Source organism: Molothrus aeneus, chromosome Z, assembly GCF_037042795.1.
Source record: "Molothrus aeneus isolate 106 chromosome Z, BPBGC_Maene_1.0, whole genome shotgun sequence".
Taxonomy (NCBI): Eukaryota; Metazoa; Chordata; class Aves; order Passeriformes; family Icteridae; genus Molothrus; species Molothrus aeneus.
In genome coordinates this window covers 7,035,438-7,056,602 of record NC_089680.1, presented here as the reverse complement: position 1 = coordinate 7,056,602, position 21,165 = coordinate 7,035,438, and positions in this window count along the sequence as shown.

Genomic DNA, 21,165 nt, shown 5'->3' with positions numbered 1-21,165 from the left:
TCTGCATCCTTTTGAGATGTTCCTGTACTTGAGATCACACTTTGCAGAAGAAAGTTTCCAATAACAAATCACTTTTAACCACAACTGCAGCTGTACTCCGCTGATTTTATATTAGGATTTCATGCTGGAGAATGACAAGAGTGGTACCTCATCCCCCACCTCCTCCCAGACCACAAGATGATCTGCCAGGAAGCAGGTTTGTTTTGATGTGTTTTCTCCTCAGCAAACCATCTTACCTGCACCAATCACCTCATTATGTCCCCAGTACTTACAAACAGATCAGTCAACAGGGAGGGCAGGGGTCCTTCCCGGCACAGAAGGTGGCTGGTCTGAGCTGAGATTCCCAGTGTCCTCCTGGGTCTACATTTTAGAGATAGATGTTGTGTTTACCCTTCACTTGTCCTATGTGAATGCCAAGAGTTCTCAAAGATAATTACTAATGGGTTTGAAGTGTCTCTGACTGTTTCCTTAAGTACCCCTGGTTTATTAAATTCTGCCCACTGGGCTTCATCCTGTGTTTATTCCATTCTGTACTCTTGTCCCAGCCCTTCTTAACAATTTTCTGTGGTTGGTAGTATGTCCCAGTTTAACCTTTTCCTTCATCTGGAGCACGGTATGGGATGTACCAGCTTTCACTCAGTCACACACTCATCCCACCACTGGAAAGAGTCTGGCCTCATCCTCTGACACCTTTAGGTGTCCTTAAGGTACTTGTAAACACTGAGAGATGTAAACATCTTCTTCAGGCTAAACAAGTCCAGCTCTCTCAGCCTTTCTTCAGTCCCCTCACCATCTTTGTAACCTTCCACTGGACCCTCTCCAGTACTTCCATGTCTTTCTTGAGCTGGGAAGCCCAGAAGTGAACAAAGCACTTGACATGTAGCCTCACCACGCCATAGTAGAGGGGGAGGATCAATGCCCTTGACTACTGGCCACTCTCCTCCTCGTGCACCCAGGATCATTGTGTTCTCATTTCCTGCTAAGAGTAGGTCTGCATTTCTTCATCTTCCACTTACTTCCAATGTAATTCAAGAACATTTTCTATAGACCCCTCATATATTCCCATTAGTTTTTAACCCTTACAGGTTCTCCAGCCTGTGTGATTTTATCCTTGTTTTTCCAGGCCTTACTGTCATGATCATTGTTCCTCATAGGACAGCATTTCCATTTGTTATAAAATTCCTTTCTGATTCCCAGGTTGCCAGCTGGTGTCTGATGTTGTCACTGTCATTTCTCACTGCACTTCCTCTTTCCCCTGCTCGTCAGGACAGATTACCTTTATGTGCTTAATTAAGGGCATGCTCATGTGATTGCAAGAGAATTAAGTCAACACATCATAAGAAATTATTACCTGTCAGATGAAACATAGTAACAGACTCGCTTCTTCTGTTTGAGCCTGTCCTGATTGTGAAATTAAATGGGTGAGTTTAAACACCTTCATGGCTGGGTTAAGCAAACTCTTTTTATCACATTTGAAATGAATTAGTCTTTTGCATATAGTCAATTATTACATTAGTTGATTGGCAGTAATGCCTTCCGATGCACTAATTGGTCTCTTGTGATGAGTAAACACATCCACAATGTCCTCTAGTAGCACATAGGCTCTCTTGCACTTGCTTTACTGATTTAGATTATTTTCTTAAGGTAAATTCCCCATGTTTGCTGATTATTACTTTTATTGAAAACTATAATCCATGTTTCAAATCTTCTTTTTGGAAACCACTGTTCTTATTCCATTACTAGCACACAGGATCCAGCAGTACAAGTGTGGTGGGAAGGCTGCTGGAGTTTTGAACTGGGAAAAAAAACTCCATTATCTTTTCTGCTATCCAACCTGCAGAACACAAGGGAGTGTTTCTACCTGGTGCCCCGACGGCAGCTGTCAGTCCTGTCCCTTCTGACACAAAGGCATTTTCCAGTGTGAAATCCTGGTCAGAGCCAGTGGGAATCTCAGAGAGGAGGAAGTTGTGGGATCTGATAGATGGTGGAAGATGAGGGCTAAGTGGCTTCACCTTCACAAGTCCTCTTGCATTTCCTTTCTCCTTTCCTCATCGTCATATGCATCTGCCTTACAACTTTCCCTGTATCATGAAACCAGCTAGAGCAGACATCCATGTCATGAGGGCTTCAGATTTTTGCAAGATTCCAGCTTATGAAAGAACAGTTTGCAGATGTCTTTTGATAAAATGTGTCTAGGTCTGCCCACATGAGCAGATCTGTGTTGGGGAACAGAGAAATGGTAAAAGCAGGTCCCCTATTAGGAGTGAATCAGCATCACTAGTGAGACCTTTATTCTGGTGGGCATCCTTGCAAGGGCAGCTGGGGTGTTTGGTTTCTCTGTGATGAGGAGAGGTCAGTTGTTTCACACACACAGGGCCAAGGAAGGAGATGCAAAGCTGCAGAAAGTGTGAGAGAGTGTAAAATTAGTGAGTGTGGGAGCCAGCACAAATAAGACGATAGATGCAGACGGGGTGGGGTTGCTCAGATGGAAATCTACCACCCCTTAGCAAAGATGCAAAAACAGGAAGATGCTGTGACTCATAATTTATTTATTTATGCTTCTTGTTGGACAATAAAAGACAGATTGGATGTCTGAAATATGCTTTTTCACTCTCCATTCATCAAGGACCAGGAAAGGTCCTACCTTTAAAGATCCCTGACATAACCTCAAGTTCAACACCCTGGAGTCAATAATGTTTATGGCTACTGGTGTGTCTCCTCATAGGACCTCCAGGCAGAAGAGACAGCATACAATCAGACTCCAGGTCTAGAGTGAGGCAAAACACCTACCTTTTAATTAATTTATTTTTGGTTAGCAGTTTAGTCCTGTTCATTCTGAAGCCATGAAATCGGTCTGATGATCAAGGTAGTGTTACAATGTGGACATAACCCACATTAATTCATGGCTATGAAACAGCTCTGTCAAGAGGCTGCAGTAATAAAATTTGCTTTTTAAGACTAGAATTTTTAGTCCAAGCTGTTGAGTGCACTTATCACAAAGAGAAGAATCTGCTTTTTGTAAGAAGACAACCCAGTAAATGTGGTGCATTTTTGTAGATCTAGGCCCAGATATGGTTTTTAAGGGTTTAAAAGCTGGTTGTTGGAAATCTTTTGGAAATACATGGTTCCAGGAGCTTGAGGGATGGGAACAGAAAGGGCTGTAAAATCATTCTTCTGAAAAACAAGTCTATATTTGACTTGTTTGTTCTCTCTGAATGGTTGAAGTCAAAGGAATCCTGACAGTGCAAGAGCCTTAGCAGAATCTCAAATGGATGATTGAAAGCATTAAGGAGGGATATTGCTCCCAAAAGCAACGTTGCTACCAAGAGCAAGGAATGCTCCCGAGAGCACTCAGGCATCAGCAGGACATGTCATGATGTTCAGGCTGCACAGACTGACTCCACCACAGCCAGGACTTGTTGAGAAGCAGTTAATGAAGAGCAAAATGAGCATAATACACTTAGAGCTATCAGTGTGGCTCAGGTGTCAGACAAAAGGCATTTGGGCTCCTGACTCTCTGAGCAGCTTTGGGCAAGCACTCGGACTGCTCTGAACCTTCATCTGCAGTATAAGGAGGAAACTTCCCCATCAGACTTGGGCCTTCCAGACTGATCATATCTCAAAAACACCCTGAAGCTTAAGTGCATTTTCTTAGGCTTGACCTCTTTATTCCAGATGAGGATATAATCAGGAGTTAGATCATGACACCAGGATTGGAGGGCAGTGGTCATTGTGTCACTGTGTCTCAGAGAAAAGCAGTGATTTTCTGATGGGAGCTGCTTGCTGGACATCTCTCTTGGGGAATTAGGCAGAAGTCACAAGTCAGCAGCAAAAAGGTTTGATTTCAGATTATGGTTGCTTTCAGATTGGTTCTCTACCCTGGTGAACAGTGGACAAAATACAGGACTGCAGCATTACCACCTCCAGACCCCAAAATGTGGGCTCTAGGGAGTCCTCTGGCTTTGCTCTGCAGCATGTGGAGGACATTGCATCACTGCACATTTTAGATTAGGTTTGTTTGATTTTGGGCTCTGCGTAGCAGAGAGGGAACAGCTTGAGGATCCCATCGACTTTGGGGTCCAGAAGCCAACTTTGGGGTCCAGAAGCCAACAGTCCTGCTGATATTTCTCCATGTGAAGGGAGCTTCTGGCTGCTGCCATTGACCTATACACATTCCTGCTCTGCATCTTGTCCCATGGCACATCAGGTGCCCCATCTTTCACCTCACTGAGCAGCATCAACTTGCATAACCTCCTTGGACTTTTGTGTTACAGTCACATATTTAACTAAAGACCCCTGAAAGCAAATGGACTTGGATGTACGGATCCTGCTTTTGTAGCTCATAACCGTTCTTGTAGTTCTAAGGACGTATTTAGGGGAGTGTACCCAGCTCCCCTGTGTGTATTTCCCTGGGTGTGTGAGTGGTAGAGCTGTTCTGGTTGCTGACAGTGGACACAGCTACCTCTGAACTGACCTGCAGAAAAAGTCACCCAGAGAGGGGCCCAGAGGCTCCTGAGCTCTGCAAGTGGCCAAGCAGGAGACACAGCCATGGGACTTTCAGGTCACTCTTTCAAGCCCTCACAGGGAAGACAATTTTGCATGTCAATGGAAATGCTAGGCTGCAATTTGAGATGTTTAAGGATACTGGAATGCCTAAGGGATTTGGTAGGTCCTCTGAGGTCAGATGGTAATTTGAAGACACCTCTAAGTGCCTGAAAAACTTTGAAATGTTAAGTTCTTCATCATCCATGGCATGGATTTCCCAAACCCAACCTCTGCTCTCATTTCTCCCAAAACTTCTGTGTTCCTCCATGTTACCCCTTCCTCTCTTCTCCACTGCTCCTTGCAAAGAACAGTTCCACTAGATCCAGCAGTGTGAACCCTTCACCCCTCCTCTGAGAGCTCAGCAAGCAACTCAGTGCCCCTCACCACTCTGCAGGGTCCTTCCTAAGCCTCTCTACTGGAGGTTAGCTGGAATTGTTGCTTTTCCAATAGAATCAACCCCTTTTGCCACATCAACATGGTCAGACCTGAGCTGTTCACCAGAGGATATCACCTCTGTGGCTCTTCTTTGTGGAATACCCATCCTGGCCCAGTTTTCTGACCACCAGCTCATTCAAAGCTTAACCCAAAACTCATTTCTATCTCCATGCTGGATTTCCCCTCCATTTGTCTGCCAAGCTCTCCATTCCTGGATATTGTTCTTCCTACCCTCTTTCTCTTTTGCCCCTCAGGCAGGGTTTGCGATCTTTGACAATGAGATTTTCAAGCACAGCAATTTTTTTAGTCATTCACAGTAATTCATTACAGCTTTTACTCTTTTAATTCTTCGTGACACATGGTCTCTCACGAGCATAATTTTCAAACACATGAATCATTGCTAGACATCCGTTTTCCCATCTGGGTCTTTGGCAAGGTGAGTTCTTGCTCATCTCCAAGGACTTTGAGCTTGCATGGCTTTGTCATGAGTATGGCCTGGTCCCTGCTGTGTCAGGTGCCTTTGCACGTGCACACACAAACACACACACACACACACACACACACACGTGTGCCACTGTACAGGATTGGCTGGACTCTGCACCTCTATCTTGATCAGCCATCATCCTCCTTCTGAGTCATGGCTGAGGAAGATAAGCAGCTGGGTTTGCTATTTGCTTCATGATAATAAGTAAACAGTAATTAATATTTTGCAATTATGTGTGTCTTTGAATTGGATGATCTGAAAGCACTTCATTAACATTAATTAGTCATCATTGCATAGCCCACATGAGGCAGATAAGGTTGTATTTTGCAGAAGGGAAAACCGAGGTGGAAAGAAATACCAGGATCAGGAGGTCTAACATCTGCCAGCAGGGTTTGCCATGCCTTGGCACTTCTCAAAGCTGAGGCTTGCTGCAGCCTCCTTTTGAAGACACTGATGGCAAAATTGGGGCTAAAAGGCAGAGGTTAAAAACCTAAATGTTCAGAACAGAGTCCCACAAGACTAATTAAGACCTTGATTCCTCAGAGGTTGTGCCTGTCCACTGCCTTGGCTCTTCCTTTGGTACTTTGCTAATCACCAAGACTCCAGTGCAATGGGGGAGATGGGCATCTAACAGACCCAAGGCAGTGGAGTGGATTTAGACCTTGTCTGGACCTGGTCTGATATCTTAGACACGTTTTTTTGGTTGCCCAGAGAACATTTACCAAACCATCCAAATTATCTAGGTTATAAAGTCCTTGCAAAAGCACTGTTGGCCAGCTGGAGGCCAGACATAGATCAAAGCATTTGGGCAAAGGGAGATGTGTCTAGACACTCTGTGGGGTTTCCAAACTCACACCAGTGTCTCACATCAGGAGCTTGATTTCATTGCCTAAATTACCTAGATGTTCCTCCTGACCCCCAGTTGACTTTTGGAAGGACAAGGGTCTCCTGAAGGTCCCATGTCAGATCTGCTGACTGGTTTAGGTACCTCAGGGCATCTCTGAGACCTCCTTGCTTTAGGTAACTGAATCATGCCCCAGATGTCCAGTTTTACAGCCTGTGTTGGCAGTACACGCCCAGCATGTGTTTCACTACATCCAGGTCTTTCTCTACACAGGTAGCTTGATGCCCAGACACTGAATATATTAATCTGAGCATCCTCTAAGAAATCTTTACTGTTCCCTGGGTAATGAGTCTAAGCACTCTGTTGCTTCCAGTTCCTAGGTTTACCTCCTGCTTTCAGGCCCAAGTTATTTAGGACCTTTGGAAAAGATCTCTGCCCCCTGATGCTAGAGCTGTGCAGTAAGAACCGGGTCACTGAAAGATCCCCTGCTCCCCTCAGAGCTCTCAGACCCCTAAGGCTTGCTGCATAGGAGGCCTCTCCTCCAGTATCCTTCTCACTCCAGTGCTGGCTCTGTAGAAATCAGTATCACCAGCAGGATTTAAAACCAAGTCAGACTCTGTTATCCCAACATCTTCAGTCATGGTCCAAGTTTCCTGTAATACCAAGTCTTTGGATTTAATTTCTTGCTTTTGTTTATGTCTTTTCCTGTTAGAGGAGGTCTATGTGACAATGGTGTGAGGAGATCAGGGAGAGCCAAGTGTCCGTCCCCACACTTTGTAGCTGAGCACCCACAAGACCTGGGTAGATGTGCTCTCTTTTCCAGCATCTTGGTGGTCCCAACCAGACCAGAGGCATACACCAGGATATCTCCCTGCTGTGGTCAGGCTCTGGCTTCTGCCTCCTGGTGTTTTATGTGACCTGTGCTTTATTTGACCTCAGTGATTTCCATCACTGGCCTCCTCCAAGGGGGCTGAGTTAACATCTCTTTATGTTGGTCTGCACCATCAGTGGTCGCTGCTGGATGTTCAGATAAGCTGGGCTTGCATGTACAACACTTGGTCCTCTGATACAAGGGACATGGGCACATCCAATGGGGGACCTATATGTGTCTGTTCTGGGCTCAGCTGAAGAGGGGATGATGCCTCCCTCCCATGCTCCCTTCCCAAGGAGTGAAGGGAGTTGAAGGATCTTCTCCAGCTGGAGGGGCTGTGAAAGACCTGGGAGAGCTGAGTCATGATGTTGTCCTTTGGAGTGGAATTGAAGCGTTTGAAGACAGGTGAGGAGCAGCAGGAGGGAAACAGAAGATACCAGGTTTGTTCAGCAGGTGAGAAGCGCCTGTTTTACATCCCAAAGGAGATGTAGGGAGGACTATGTGTTCATGTGTGAACTCAGCGTTTTTTTAAACCCAAGACTGTGTGGGTGAACTTCAGGCTGGCTTTTCTTGGTGGAAGGCCGGACTTAAAAGCTTTAACACAATTCTTTTACTGCACATGTCTGTACCGTTTCTCTGTGGTTGAAAAAAGCCACCCAACTGATCAAAACCTGGGTCTTACTCAGTTCTCATTATTCATTACAGCCTTTCCAGCTGGAACAGAGGGACTTTGGGGTGACTGGTTGGTGGGAGGCCCCTGTCTCATTACAAAGTGGGATTGAAACATGTTTTGCCTGGAGGTTTTATATGGGTATTTGCTGACAGCAGAGGACAAGGGTGAGACTCATAGATCTTTTAGGTCTCATGGCAGAGCTTATCATGGTTGATACACACTCATTTCCCTTTATTCATTCTTTTTTTGAGCATCTCCTCCTGTCCACCCCAGATTTTTGCCCTCCCCAATGTCCTTCTGCCTGGTTCAAGGCTCACAGGCCCTTCAGCCCTAAGTTACTTCTCTTTTTCTTTGCCTGTCTGCAGAGACATTCCCCCTCTCCCTCTCTTAACCTGAGGCTCTTTATCTGCTGTGTTAACTCCCAGTTTAAGTTCTTGTTTAAATTGCCTCTGCACACAGCTCATTGGCCCCAGTCCCTCTGCAGCTTCTCCTGAGTCCTTATCAGCTCCACACATGCCTCCTCCCTTTCCCTGCTGCAAATGCTCTGTCCCTGATATCAGGTCCCTCTGTGGCTCTCATTTGTCTCCTGTCCCTTCTCATCTCTCCACAGGCTGGCAGTCTCTGGCACCACGTCCAGCCACCTCTGATTTCTACCACCTTCCTGTCTGGGTTTCTCTCTGGGGAGCCATAAGGTGGTCACTCCAAGAATGGCTTTCTATGGCATCACAGCCTAAACACTCTCCCAACCCCTTTTCTTTCCATTTCCATGCCTTGTCTTCATCTCTAAACACCAGAGCTCCCATCCACATGCCCAGATCTTTTATGAGTAGTGTTTATAATGTTGTACCTCCTCCCTCCACCCCAATCTGGGATTGTTACCTCTCAGATAATCCTTCTACCCAGACACCATCCCACAGGGAAAACCATGGTCAGGAGATGTTGTCAGTCCCTGGTTTTCACTTCTGGTACCCACTTTCTGCCATGGGGCCACCAGAACCCCTCAGTACAAAGTGGCCCTACTTGAGCAGGGAGGTTGGACCATATGATCCACTGTGATCCCTTCCAGCATCACCCACTCTGGGCTTCTTTGCTTCTGTGATCATCAGGGAACAGATCCATTTCCTCTGTGGGGAAGATGTGGTGAGTGATCTTGTCCTCTCTGTGAGCCACAGAAGTTTCAGATAAGAGGTGAATGACTTCCAAAATTTCAGAGATGGTTTGTCAGCAATAAGTTGTCCAGTTTCTGCTGAGGCCACCTGAACTGCACTTGGACCACACTGGAAGTTTTCACTGGTGGGCCAAAGCACTTGCCTACTTGCAGCTCTGTCTCCCAACCATTTCTCCAGTCCCAGATGCAAGGCAGGGCCACCAGGGCCTTTACAACTATGATTTTAAGATGGGTAAAAGCATAAATTTGTTACTAGCCTACTTCTGGAAGTGCTTGAAATAATTGAGGTAAACAGCAGGCGAGAAAACATTGAATTCCCAGTAGTGCCAGTTTGGCAACGCTCTGGGCAAGCTTGGGAGCAGAGCAACAGGCTGTGCTGGCAGCTGTGCCAATGAGGCACAGCAGAAGAGCTTGTGCAGACAGATGTTTGGACCTCACAGCCAAAACCACCCCTGGCCCCTGTGCCCAAATGTGCTTGGTTTGAGACCGGCCCCTCATCTGTGTGCGGAACGCCAGGAGAGCCCAGCGCATCCCAGTCCCAGCCTGGCAGTGCAGGACTCAGCTCCCAGTGACACCCACTGCTCCCTGCCCAGCCCTGGGCTCTGCTCCTGCCCTGCCCCTGCCCACTCAGGGCTTGGGGCCGGCAGCCCAGCTCAGGCAGAGGAGGAGGAGGAGGAGGGCCGTGCCTGGCATGAGGTGTGCGCTGGGTGCACCGGCTGTGCCTGGGGCAGTGCGTGGGAGAGTGTTTGTATGGCTGCATCCTCCTGGTGTGGGCAGCCTGGCTGTGTCCCATGACACACACATGGTGAGAAGGGGGAAGGGAGGATGAATGGAAGATGACTGTAGGAGCCTGCAACAGAGAGGATAAAGGAGAAAATCAGCTAGACCTGCTGGGGTGGTTGAAATTCTTGTTTTGGTGTTAAAGCACATTTCTCATTCCCTTGAGGGATTGGAGAAGTGTCTCCCATACCAGTGAATGGCTCTGCAAACGCATCCTGCCCTTCATGCAGGGTCAGCAGGAACTGTCCCTGCCCTGCCTTGTGCCAGCGACTGTCACCCACCCTGGGACCCTGCTCCTGTCACTGCAGCTCTGCAATCAGCCAGAGATGACTTGCCCCTGGGCACTGCCATTGTACAAAGGGACGGGGAGGCAGGTTTCCCAGTCATAAAGTTGTTGCACAATTAATTATTCTGGCTTGGCTCCGGATCCCTGGAGCTCAAGGATGCCACACTACATGACTAGTGCAGCACAGACTCAGCCCATCTGAGCCTCAGGCTAGTAAATCACTTCTGCTCCTGTCTCTCCCTTTCCACTCCAGTGTGTGCTCTTTCAAAGGGGGGCTTGATGGAGCATGCTCTGAGGCAGCAGCACCTGCAGTCAGGGGGCAGCCAGAAACACATTCAACTCTCTGTACTGGTGTCTCCCCTCTCCCCCAAGGGAGAGCCCCCAGCCCACAGGAGAGCCAGCACTGCCCTGGGTAAGAGCAAATCCCCATGCCTGGGCTTCTCATTTGTATTTGCCTGGCTCAAGGCTAAAACACATTTGTCTTGACAAGCCTTTCTCCTGGAAATTAAAGACCTTGTATTTTCTCCGTACAGTAGTATTGTACCCTATAATGAAGCTGCTTCTCCATCTTCTCTCTGAAAAGCTGAACATGCTGAACTCTCAGCTTCTTCCTGCAAAGTGTGATTTGCTTTAGTCCTCGAGTGAATTTCCTGGTGCTGTCTTCACTGTCTTTAACTTTTAAACATCTTTCAAAAGTGCAAAAACATCTGAAGCCCCACAGCTCTGTACTCATCAGGGCTGGGTGTGGATATTCCTGTCTTGTTGATCTGCTGCCATGTGAGGTTCCCTTCCTCCTCTCCTCTCCTCTCCTCTCCTCTCCTCTCCTCTCCTCTCCTCTCCTCTCCTCTCCTCTCCTCTCCTCTCCTCTCCTCTCCTCTCCTCTCCTCTCCTCTCCTCTCCTCTCCTCTCCTCTCCTCTCCTCTCCTCTCCTCTCCTCTCCTCTCCTCTCCTCTCCTCTCCTCTCCTCTCCTCTCCTCTCCTCTCCTCTCCTCTCCTCTCCTCTCCTCTCCTCTCCTCTCCTCTCCTCTCCTCTCCTCTCCTCTCCTCTCCTCTCCTCTCCTCTCCTCTCCTCTCCTCTCCCTCTCCTCTCTTTTCAGTGAAAACCTTTTCCTTGCCATGGCCTTTCAGAAGCTGCCTCACGTGGCCAGGCACATTGCAGGGCTGTCCAGCTCTTGCAACTAGACACTGATGGATTTGGCAATCCCAGTGGGAGATGGGAATGCAGAGCCAGAACATCATTGTTGTTGGACATCCAGCAGTAAGAAATGTGTCTTGCGTTCATGCAGACTCCTCAGCAGGGGTCTCTGAACATTATTGCAGCTCAGGTTTGTAGCCAGCTTTGGGAGACACACAAATCCCTGCTTTCCTTCATCTTGGCTGATGTGAAAGGAAGGAATATCTCAAGTATAATCCCAGGCAGTGGCCAAGGCCCTTACACAAGCTAGGGCAGAGCCCAAACATGTCTGAGCCACCTGTAGTGCTGCTCACAGGCCAGTGGTGCAGAAGGCAAGGAGGGGAGCATCCTCACCCAGGGCAATCAAGTTTCAGGGGCCAAATTCTCTACTGCTGAAAGCTGAAGATACCTCAGTTTACACGCATGGAAGATTTATCCTGGCATTTTTTTGTTACCCAAACAATACCCTCAACATTGGTTATTGTTACCCTCAACAATAACCTTGAGGTGTCAGCTTGGAGCCCATCCATTTCAGGATGCATTGTCCCAGAAACAGGACGGAAAGTCGCCTGTTTACCAAGTGGCAAGAACAATAATGATGAAAGAGCAATGACCTGAGTTCAACAGCTCCAGCAGAGGGAAGTAATAATAACAGATGTGATCCTTTACCACAGAGGTCCACAAGCTAGTCTAGAGTTTCATGGCCCAGAGTCACCCTGAGGGCAGTGTGCATTCCAGAAACCTCTCTGAAGCACCTTACCGTAAGTGGTAACTAAAATAAAACCATCGGGCTGGTGTTGAGGGAGCAGTGCTCCTCCCAGAGCAACGAAACTCTGTTTCAGAGAGAAAAAGTTAATTCCTTTCTCAATAAGAGGACCTGGCAAGAGTTATTACTAGCAATTTGCCCTGCTTCCCTGGCTTGCTATGGTCCAACTTGACACAACTCAACAGGTTGTTTAGCCTGAGACGATGAACCTCTCTTCCAGGACAGCACTGGTGTAAAGGATTGCTAAAGGATAGGACATATGTCTTGATCCTCCACTTGATATTTTTCTGATAGATATGCCTGATCTGAGGGGTACCTTGCCTCTCCAGTGTGGGCAGCATCATTTGTACATGAGTACACACTGCTGAAGACCTCTTGTCACTTCACTGAGACAAGCAAAGGGTTTTGGCCTGCTTCTGAAGGAACAGGATTACTGCTGTGACAACCTTGGGAACAATATGAGACACAGCAGCCAAGGGCTGCAGTCCCAGAAGCAGGTCACACCATCACCAATGCAGATCCCTTTGGTACAGCTTTTCCTTCTTTCACACCCTGGACCTGGATCCTTGTGGCTTCTCAGAGCCCATGGCCTTGGCTGAAAACCCAGCAGTTATTGCTGGCTCTCCACATGAGCAGACTCTGGACAGCTCATGCTTGGAGCCTGCTGAGCTCAGCCACCAGCCCTGCACCTTGCTGCTGTTTCCCCAGGGCTTCAGGGATGCCCACTGGAAGAGATGCAGTGTGCTCTGCTTCCTGCTGTGGAGCCACCTGTTCCAGTGGTGGGAGAGTGGGAAGCATAGCTCCTGCCTCTGAGGGATCTCAAAAGTGCTAGGATGTCTGAGGAAGAGGAAGACTTCTGCCTCCCCTTCTCCTCACACACACCTTTGCTCTCCTAGATGAGAAGCAAGGCAAGACGTTTCCTTTATGTGTAAATAACAGCCTCAACTTCAGACTTCCTGTGATTTCTGTGGGAGCCACCAGGGCCAAGTCTTCCTAGCACCTCCCTTATGGATACCTGCCACAAATGACTGGCATGCTTTATTCTTCTTCAGTGGTCCACACTGGGATATCCCACCAGCTTTTCTTTAGCCCTTTTACCCTTCCCTCCTCATCACTGACTTTATGTGCCAGGGGGAAGGATGAATGAGCCGAACGACAGCCATGCCAAGCCCCACTCCCTCACCCTGTCATTTCTGCCAGCTGAGTGTGTTCGTCATGGGAAGGGTGGGAGAGCACCTGTGGAGCCAGGGTTGGTGCCTCTTTGTAAGGGTTTTGCAAGGCTGAGAGGATGCCCCAGCTGGGTGCCTGCAATAGATCCTCCCCGAGCCACAAGCAGGATGAGTGTTAGAGATCTTATCTCGCTTTTCAGTAATAGGTATCCAATTTGCTGACTCCAGGTGCCCGACTCATGTCTGATTCAGGTCTCTGGGCTTCCTGCAGGATGTGGTGGGTGCAATGTCTGAGTTACAGGCTTAGGAAACAGGGGGCACATCAGAGATCCATCACCTGCACCTCCCATGACAGGCTGGAGGGTTTCCCCACCCTGGAGCTGAAAAATGGGTAGATCAGTGTGTAGTGAACAGGTAAGGCAAGAGAGTCTGTTCCCAGAGGATCCAGAGCTCCCTCCTGGGAAGCCCCAGTCGCACACAACAGACTTTCATTGACAGCTTTTTCTGGGAAATGATTTCCCAAGGGGGGTGTGTGGCAAGACATCCTGCTGCGGCATGATCATTTTGATGCCTTGGCTGTGTTGCTCTGCTCCTACCACCCTGCAAACTTGGTGTGACAAAGTGCTTGCAATGGGAAGATCTGGGGCTGCTGCAGCCTGGGGAGGGCTAATCTCCTCTCCGTGTTTTTTCAGCTCCCTATCTGACTGCTGCTCTTGCTGCCTTCCCATTACTCCTTCTCTAGTCTGGAAGTGAACAAGAGCTGTGGTGGGGATGGGATTCTACTGTTGGGATTTACTGGGAGATATGGGCTACAAGGACAATGGAATACACTGCCTCTGCATCCCAGAAGGAGATAGGGACACAACAGCTCTCTGTGGGCGGAGGAGGGAGAGGATCTCCAACTTGTCACTTCAGAACACCCAGTGCTTGCCTCCACCTGGTGCTCCTTTTAGGTCTCATCCTGCTCTGGATGTTGGCAGCTGACAGGGATGGGGGCTTCCTTCCTGGAGGGAAAAAGAGTGTCTGACCCAGGAGGAGGTGGCTGGGACTGGAAGCTGCTGTCAGCACTGGCTGAAAAGGTGGCTCAAAGGAAAGCATCTGTTCCCTTCTGCCAGCTTCTCATCCCTGACCCCCCATCCTGGGCCAGGACAGGCAGATCCCCTGTGGCTTCTGACCTGGTTGTTCCCAACACCCAGCCCTGCCCTTGGAAGTAAGGGGCACAGGGAGATCTTGGATTGCCTGTGTGGGGTGGGATTGCCTCTGACATGTGCTGCTTTCTGCTTCCACAAACCACTTTGATTCAACTGTGGGCTTCTCAAGCTCAAAAACGACCCAGCCCTGAACCATGAAGCAAACTGGGGCTTGGACTTCCTGTGTCCTCACACGAGCTAAAGGATGTATTCCCAGGCACAAGATTAGCCCTGTTTCAGTGCTCCTAGTTTAGGACTGAAATTCTGACTATCTCCTGGATCCCAATTTGGAATCTGCTTTTGCTGACCCTTCTTGGGGTTTTCTATGTGTAAATTCCCACATTAATTCCTTCTGAGCAGGCCAAGAAAAAGAGGTCAGGACATTTCAATAAGGAAATGTTGGCTCTTTAGTCTTGGGATATTCCAGGTCAGCCACAGGTTTTGTCAACCATTGTAACTTCTTGCTTGGGGAGTGAGGAAAAGAGAGTGGTTCCTACCACAGTGGTTTTCAAGTTCTTTGCTTTTCTCCTCCCATGAGATCAAGACTTCCTTGAAGACTCCAGAACCAGATTAAAAGCTCTTGCCTCAAACCAGCTCATGTCCCATGCCTGCTGATGTCTGTCAGGTAGAGCACATTATCCCTTTCTTTGGGAGAGGGGCTCTTCTGCTGGATCAGGAGGTGGGTGCCTCCCTGTGTCTCCTCCGACTTTGGGTGTTGCATCCAGTGCACAGCCCAGCCCTTCTGTTTACAGCCCTGTTATCTCCACAGCCGCAGGCACTCGTCTCAGGTGGCTTGTCCATGCCAAATCCCTGTTTCATTATGGAATCTCAGAAATGCCCATTACAATGCAGTTCCTTAATGCTTATTTGCTAAAGGATGATGTTTAATACTTAAACTACCCACGGGAAAAAAAAATAGGTCAGTATGGAAATTTCCCCAGGATTCAGGCTGATTTAAAATCAGCTGGAGGAATGAATGTCCCAAAGAGGACAGCAGACTCTGCAAGTGTAGGCAAGCTCACTTTGCTTTTGCAGAGGTGGATTTAGGGAGCATCCAGGTGAACTGGTAGTTACAGTCCTCCAACAGCCCTGAAGACACAAGAGGCAGGGCATAGAGTTTGCTCCAAAGTGCTTTTACAGTTCAGAAGCCCAGATCCCTTCTCTGAGGGTAAAAGTTAGAAGGAAATCTTCCTGCAAGTGAGATTTGGGGGTACAGAATTAGGTCAGGGTACAGAAACCAGGGAAAAAGAGGGACGTCACACCTCCTTTCAAATTTAACCCTCTGATACTTTCTGCCTTTGCATCTCCTGGGAAGAAAAAACATGTTATTTGAACTGGAAAATACTGAATATCCATGCTCCTATGGCTGCGATTAATATTGTCAACAGCTGGTTCATCCCTAGTGGCACTTGTGCCAACACAAACACTTATTTTTCTTCCTAATGTACCTACTGACAGCATTATGTCCCAGCTTGGTCTTGGGTTCACTGCATTATCTTATTTGAGCACTTTTGGCCCACACTGGACTGGTGAGACTCCATTCAAGTGTTTGTTGTTCTGACATTCCTTTGCACCTTTTACGCTTTTAATTCACCTTTCTTGAGCAAAGGTGATCTGGAATTTAAGTGGTATTGCAGAGAGAGACCCTGCTGCGAACTGTGGGACAGTTTTACAGTTTCCCTGCTCCTTTTGCAAATACCTCACCTCACCTGTGGTAAAAACGTCTTTGCATCTTGCAGGTCTGCAACCCCTTAGAGACTGGGTGGGTTATGCCAGTTACATGAGCTGTCTCCAACTGGGATAATTGCTTTAGTCTTCCTTTGTAGCCCAACAAAGAGACACTCCTAAAGTGATCTCATGAAATACACATCTAAAATTACATCTAGGTGAGTTCTTTTACTCTTAAGGTGATTATTTCTGTGCTGAGGAACACCTCTAGCTGTGGTTAGGTTGGAGAGCAGGCACACTTTCCATTCTGGGACATGTCCTCACCTGGTAGGGAAAGTTCTTGTCATTGCTCCTGACTCACACTTCAGGCTGGTGGAGCTTCACACCATTTCTGTGTCTTCTGCTTTCACACTCTTTGAACTTTCCTGCTGTGGTGCACAACAGCAGCAGTGTCTCCAAGGCAGGACTGGCTCTGCAGCTCTCAGAAGAACAGCTGTCTACACAGAGCAGTTTATGAAAGAAGCCCCTGCCAAAACCCTATTTCAGGAGAGCTGTTTGTAACAGCTTTCCCTTCAGATGTGTTATTAAAAAAGCTTTCTTCTGGAGCAATTGATGCTTTTCCAGTGTGGAGTAGTTATTCTGGCATGGAACCGCTGAGAGTGGAAAATGGTGTCTCTACAGGAATGATATGTGATATACATTGTTTATTCCTGTAAATTAGGACAAGCTTTGGGCTGAGGAGGAAACTAGACATGACAAGGAACCTCCAGGAGCACAGGTTGTAGGTCCATGCCCAATATAGCTCTGGGGGATCCATCCCTATGAGATACTTCTGAATTACATTAGGCACAGACTCAGGGCAACCTTTCCTTCACTTGGTCCCAATCAGTGGGCTTCATGAAGAGCTATTTTGATGAAATTTAAAATATTATTCCTATTACTATATAGTAATTCAAGTCCAAATCCAGTTTGCTGGGTTCCAGGCCACTCTTTAATGTCCCAGGAACCTAAGTTAGGATTGCAGTTTCATCTTAAGTTTCTCCAAAACCAGATGTCATAAGCAATACTCAGCTGTGTGAGTTATCACTCTTAGCTGGAGGAATTTCTTCATTTTTCTAACTCAGTTTGGAGGGCAAAGCAGACCCAGACATGAAACAAACACCTGCCTCTGCAAATCTGGAGATTCAAGGCAGGATGTTGAAATCTCTGTGCTTTACCCTCTAGCTAGAATGGTTTAGAAAGCTTATAAACTTCCTACCCACCCACTTCCTACCTTGCCTTGCTAGGCAAGCTATAATTTTTATTTTTAATGAAATCCAATGAACATGTCACCATACTGCTCTGTCAAGTAGATCATGGGAAGGAGATGGCTGGAGGTGTCTTCCAAAGGGAGATTTCACAAGGCTGAATCCTGCCATGCCTTGACACAGTGACCTCTCTTGGCATAACGGCTTTTGCACCAGGTGACCCTGCCATCACTGCAATGAGTGACTCATCACAGATTTGAGTGATTCACGCTTTTCTCCCTATTGGATTGCACCATCCATCCTGGGATGAGTGAATAAATTTGGCTTGGACAAGCTGTGGAACCCACCAGCCCGGGTTTATCCATTCACTTACTTAAGAAAAAGTCTTGTTACTTTGTTAAACTTGGATTTTAATAGGAAAAATTACATTGCTGGGGGGTGATTCAGGATTCTGCAGAAGCCAAGAAGTTTATGATCCTGAATTTATTTTGTCCCAGTATAGCCAGTAGGAAAACAGCTGAATGGGAGCAGCCAGGAATTGGTTCTTCCTTCATAATTTCACCTGTATCTTTCCCCTGGCATGTAGTGATGAGGGATGGAGCCAAGCAGCAAGGCTGCAACACAAACAGCACACTTGGAACCTGGGTGTTAGTTTTGGATCTTGTCTAGAAATAACAGCCAGAGCACACAGGGAGTTTCTTGTGGCACGTTGCATGGTTCTGCTGGAGAGAAAGGAAGGGAATAAGAAAGTGACAAACGTCACAGAGAAGTGCTCTGTTGGACAGGATCAAAAGGCATAGGTTCAAATCCTGGATAATTCCAAGGAACAGCTGTATTTCTTGGTCCCAGAAGACACTGGAAGAAAAGTTTGAGATTTATGGCAGGAGCACAATGTAGCAATGTTGTCTCTGACTTCCCTGATGAGTTGAGTTTTCTCTTCTCTTGGAGTTTCCTCTGGGCAATGAGCAGATTCTATAAACTGGAGTGTTACACTGCCTTGATTTTTGATACTGTACAGATTGACAGAGTAGTTAATTCTAGGTACCTTAATACCTGATATTTTAATCATGCTGTGATTGACAAGAGAAATCCCCTGCTTGCACTTCAATAGCTCTGGCAAAACCACCAGGAAGTCAAGTCAACCACCATGAGTTTTTTGTGACAGAGTTTTGGAAATTTCCCTTCTTTAAGGCTTTGTGCTATGAAAGAGGTTCTTTGGATGTCCATGCAAGGCAATCCTAAAGGCATGGATGCCTTTCCATGTCCACCCAACTCTAGGAGAGCTAAGCAGCCCTGAGGTCTTGTCTCATTATTCTTAACTGCTACATTCTACCTTGTTTATTTCTACCATCCTGTGGATTTATTCTAACCACTAGGATGAATACAAGTACCCTGACCACCAGTTATTGTAGGAGAGAGGCTTTCTTGGAAATCTATTGCTGCTCAAGAATATCTTTAAATGATTTCTGTTTAGATTACGTGCCCCTAAGTCCAGCAGATTGGTGTAGCACAGCCGTTCCTGTATTGGCACAGAGAAGCTCCAGCAGTGTGGCCTTTCAGGCCTTGCCCACAGTTTGATTAGTTATTGCTTCTGAAAAGATGTCCCGCTTCTTCTAGCGTTGCATCATTGTCCTTTCCCCAAGCTCCTTCCTAGATAATAACACCACTGCCTGTTGGGAAAGCAATTGCATAACTCCCTATTGCTCATTTTAAGTTACTGGATCTTGGGCTGCAGTGATTCACCTTCACAACGCCCCGAGAAGGGAATCTGATATCACTCTCCAATTTACTGACGGAAAAGCTGGGGTGTGGAAAGGTGAAGGATTTGCTTGGGGTCAGGCAGTGAGTCAGGCACAGAGCTGGTGTCGGAGCACCCACCCCACCCCAGCTCCTCAGGCTTGCCTGTGTCTAGACTTCTCCAAGCACCAGCTTTGATGCTGGTCTTATCACCATCTTTTACCATGTCATGATCAAAAAAACCCCAGAGACAAAGTACCATGCACTGCCCCCTGCCCACCCCCGGTGGGAAAGGCAATGGCAAAAGAATGTAATACTTGTGGGCTGGGATAAGAATGGTTTAATAATTGAAACAAAATAAAATACACTGCTACTAGTTATAACAATGACAATGAAGAAGAGAAAGATAGACAATAAAACCCAAGAAAGGCATGTGATAAACAGCATCATTGCTCACCACTCACTGAGAGATGCCCAGCCCGTTTCCCAGCAGTGATCAGCCAATTCCCCCCAGTTTGTGCACTGGGCATGGTGTTCTATGGCATGGAATATCCCTCTGGGCAGTTTGGGTCAGCTCTCCTGGCCATGCCCCTTCCTGGTTTCTTGTGCTCCCTGGCAGAGCCTGGGAAACTGAGCAGTGCTTGAGCTAGGGTAAACGCTGCTGAGCAACAGCTGGAACATCAGTGTGTTATCAGCATTATTCTCAACTGAATCCAAGTCGCTAGTGAGAAGGAAATTAATTACTCCAGCCAAAACCAAGACATACCATAGACCTTGGAACCTCGACATCTCCCCTCCCTCCCCTATTTGTGAGGAAATGTCTGTATCCTCAACTTGTAACAGAGGGCCACAAATGCTGGAGACAGAAGAAATATGCCTACCTGCTTGGAGACCATTGCAACCTCCCATGCTTTTTGCTCCTCACCTTTCTCTCTCTGGTCTGATGGCCCTGTCCTCACCACCAGGGAAGGAATGGGAACTAGCCTAAATAAAACCACACCACAGAACACAGTGTCTACACAGTGGTGGCCATGTATTTTAGCTTGGGGAGTGCCAAAAGGGTAAAAAAACCCAACACACAGCTTAATTTCTGGCTGTGATTGCTTTGATAAAGCATCAGGGTAAAAGGACAGGGCAGAATATAAAGGAGAGGGGAGTGCAGGAGGAATTGATGAGCCTCCGCAGCTCTGGTGATGCACTGCAAGATGATGAGGGGAGAGATATGGAGAGAAAGCTGAAAATGGGTGTCTTGAGCCCTCATTTGCAAATCCCAGCTGCAGTAAGCAAGCATGGGGCTGGTGGAGCACTCACTGTGGTTCAGAGGACCCCATTGATGCTGGTAGTCCCAGACTGGGCTTGAGCACAAAATAACGAGGAAAGTTTCCTGCCCCTGTAATTATGTTTGGACTTGAGTGTTTCCCTGTATTTGATTCCTCACATATTATTGCTTTCTTAGCCACATTCCTGACGGCTTCTCGTGTTGGCTGCTGTTTCTGTACAAAATAAAGGCCCATTCACCACTGTGCTAAAAAGCTCTGATTTTTCCACAGGAAAGTTGATGGTTAAATAGGGAGAAGAGGAAAAGCTGGGCATCTGTGGCTTTGCAGAGAAGGCGGGGGAACAAATCAAGGAAAGAGGTCCCTTTCAGTCCTGCAAATTCAGCCCTGCAGCTCTGCATCAAGGCCTGGTGAGTCAAGGAGCCCAGGGAATTTTTACTACTCACTTAACAAAAACCAGATGCCACGAACTGCACATGTCCTGTTAGCAGTCCTCACCTCAGATGGTACAGGCTGGGACTGCTTTCATCCAGGCCATCTTGTGGAATAATCCTAGAGTGATACAGGATGTTACTGACAGTGAAAAGGCAGCAAGGGCTGTTTCCTGTGTGGCTTGGTAAGTCTGTGGTTCTGTGATGGGAATTGGCTCTGTACTGGGAGCCTCATGTCTTTTCTTGACAGCTTTCAGAGGGACTGGGCTGCAAAGGCTCTCCCAAAGCTCTGGAAGGGTGAGATAACTTTGTTAGGACACAAAAGAATTTGGACCCAAATGTAGATTTCCATGGAAAGAGGCTTGGTCTTGTTCACAGTACCAGCTTCAGATGGGTAAGTGCTGGAGCTCAGGAGAGCCT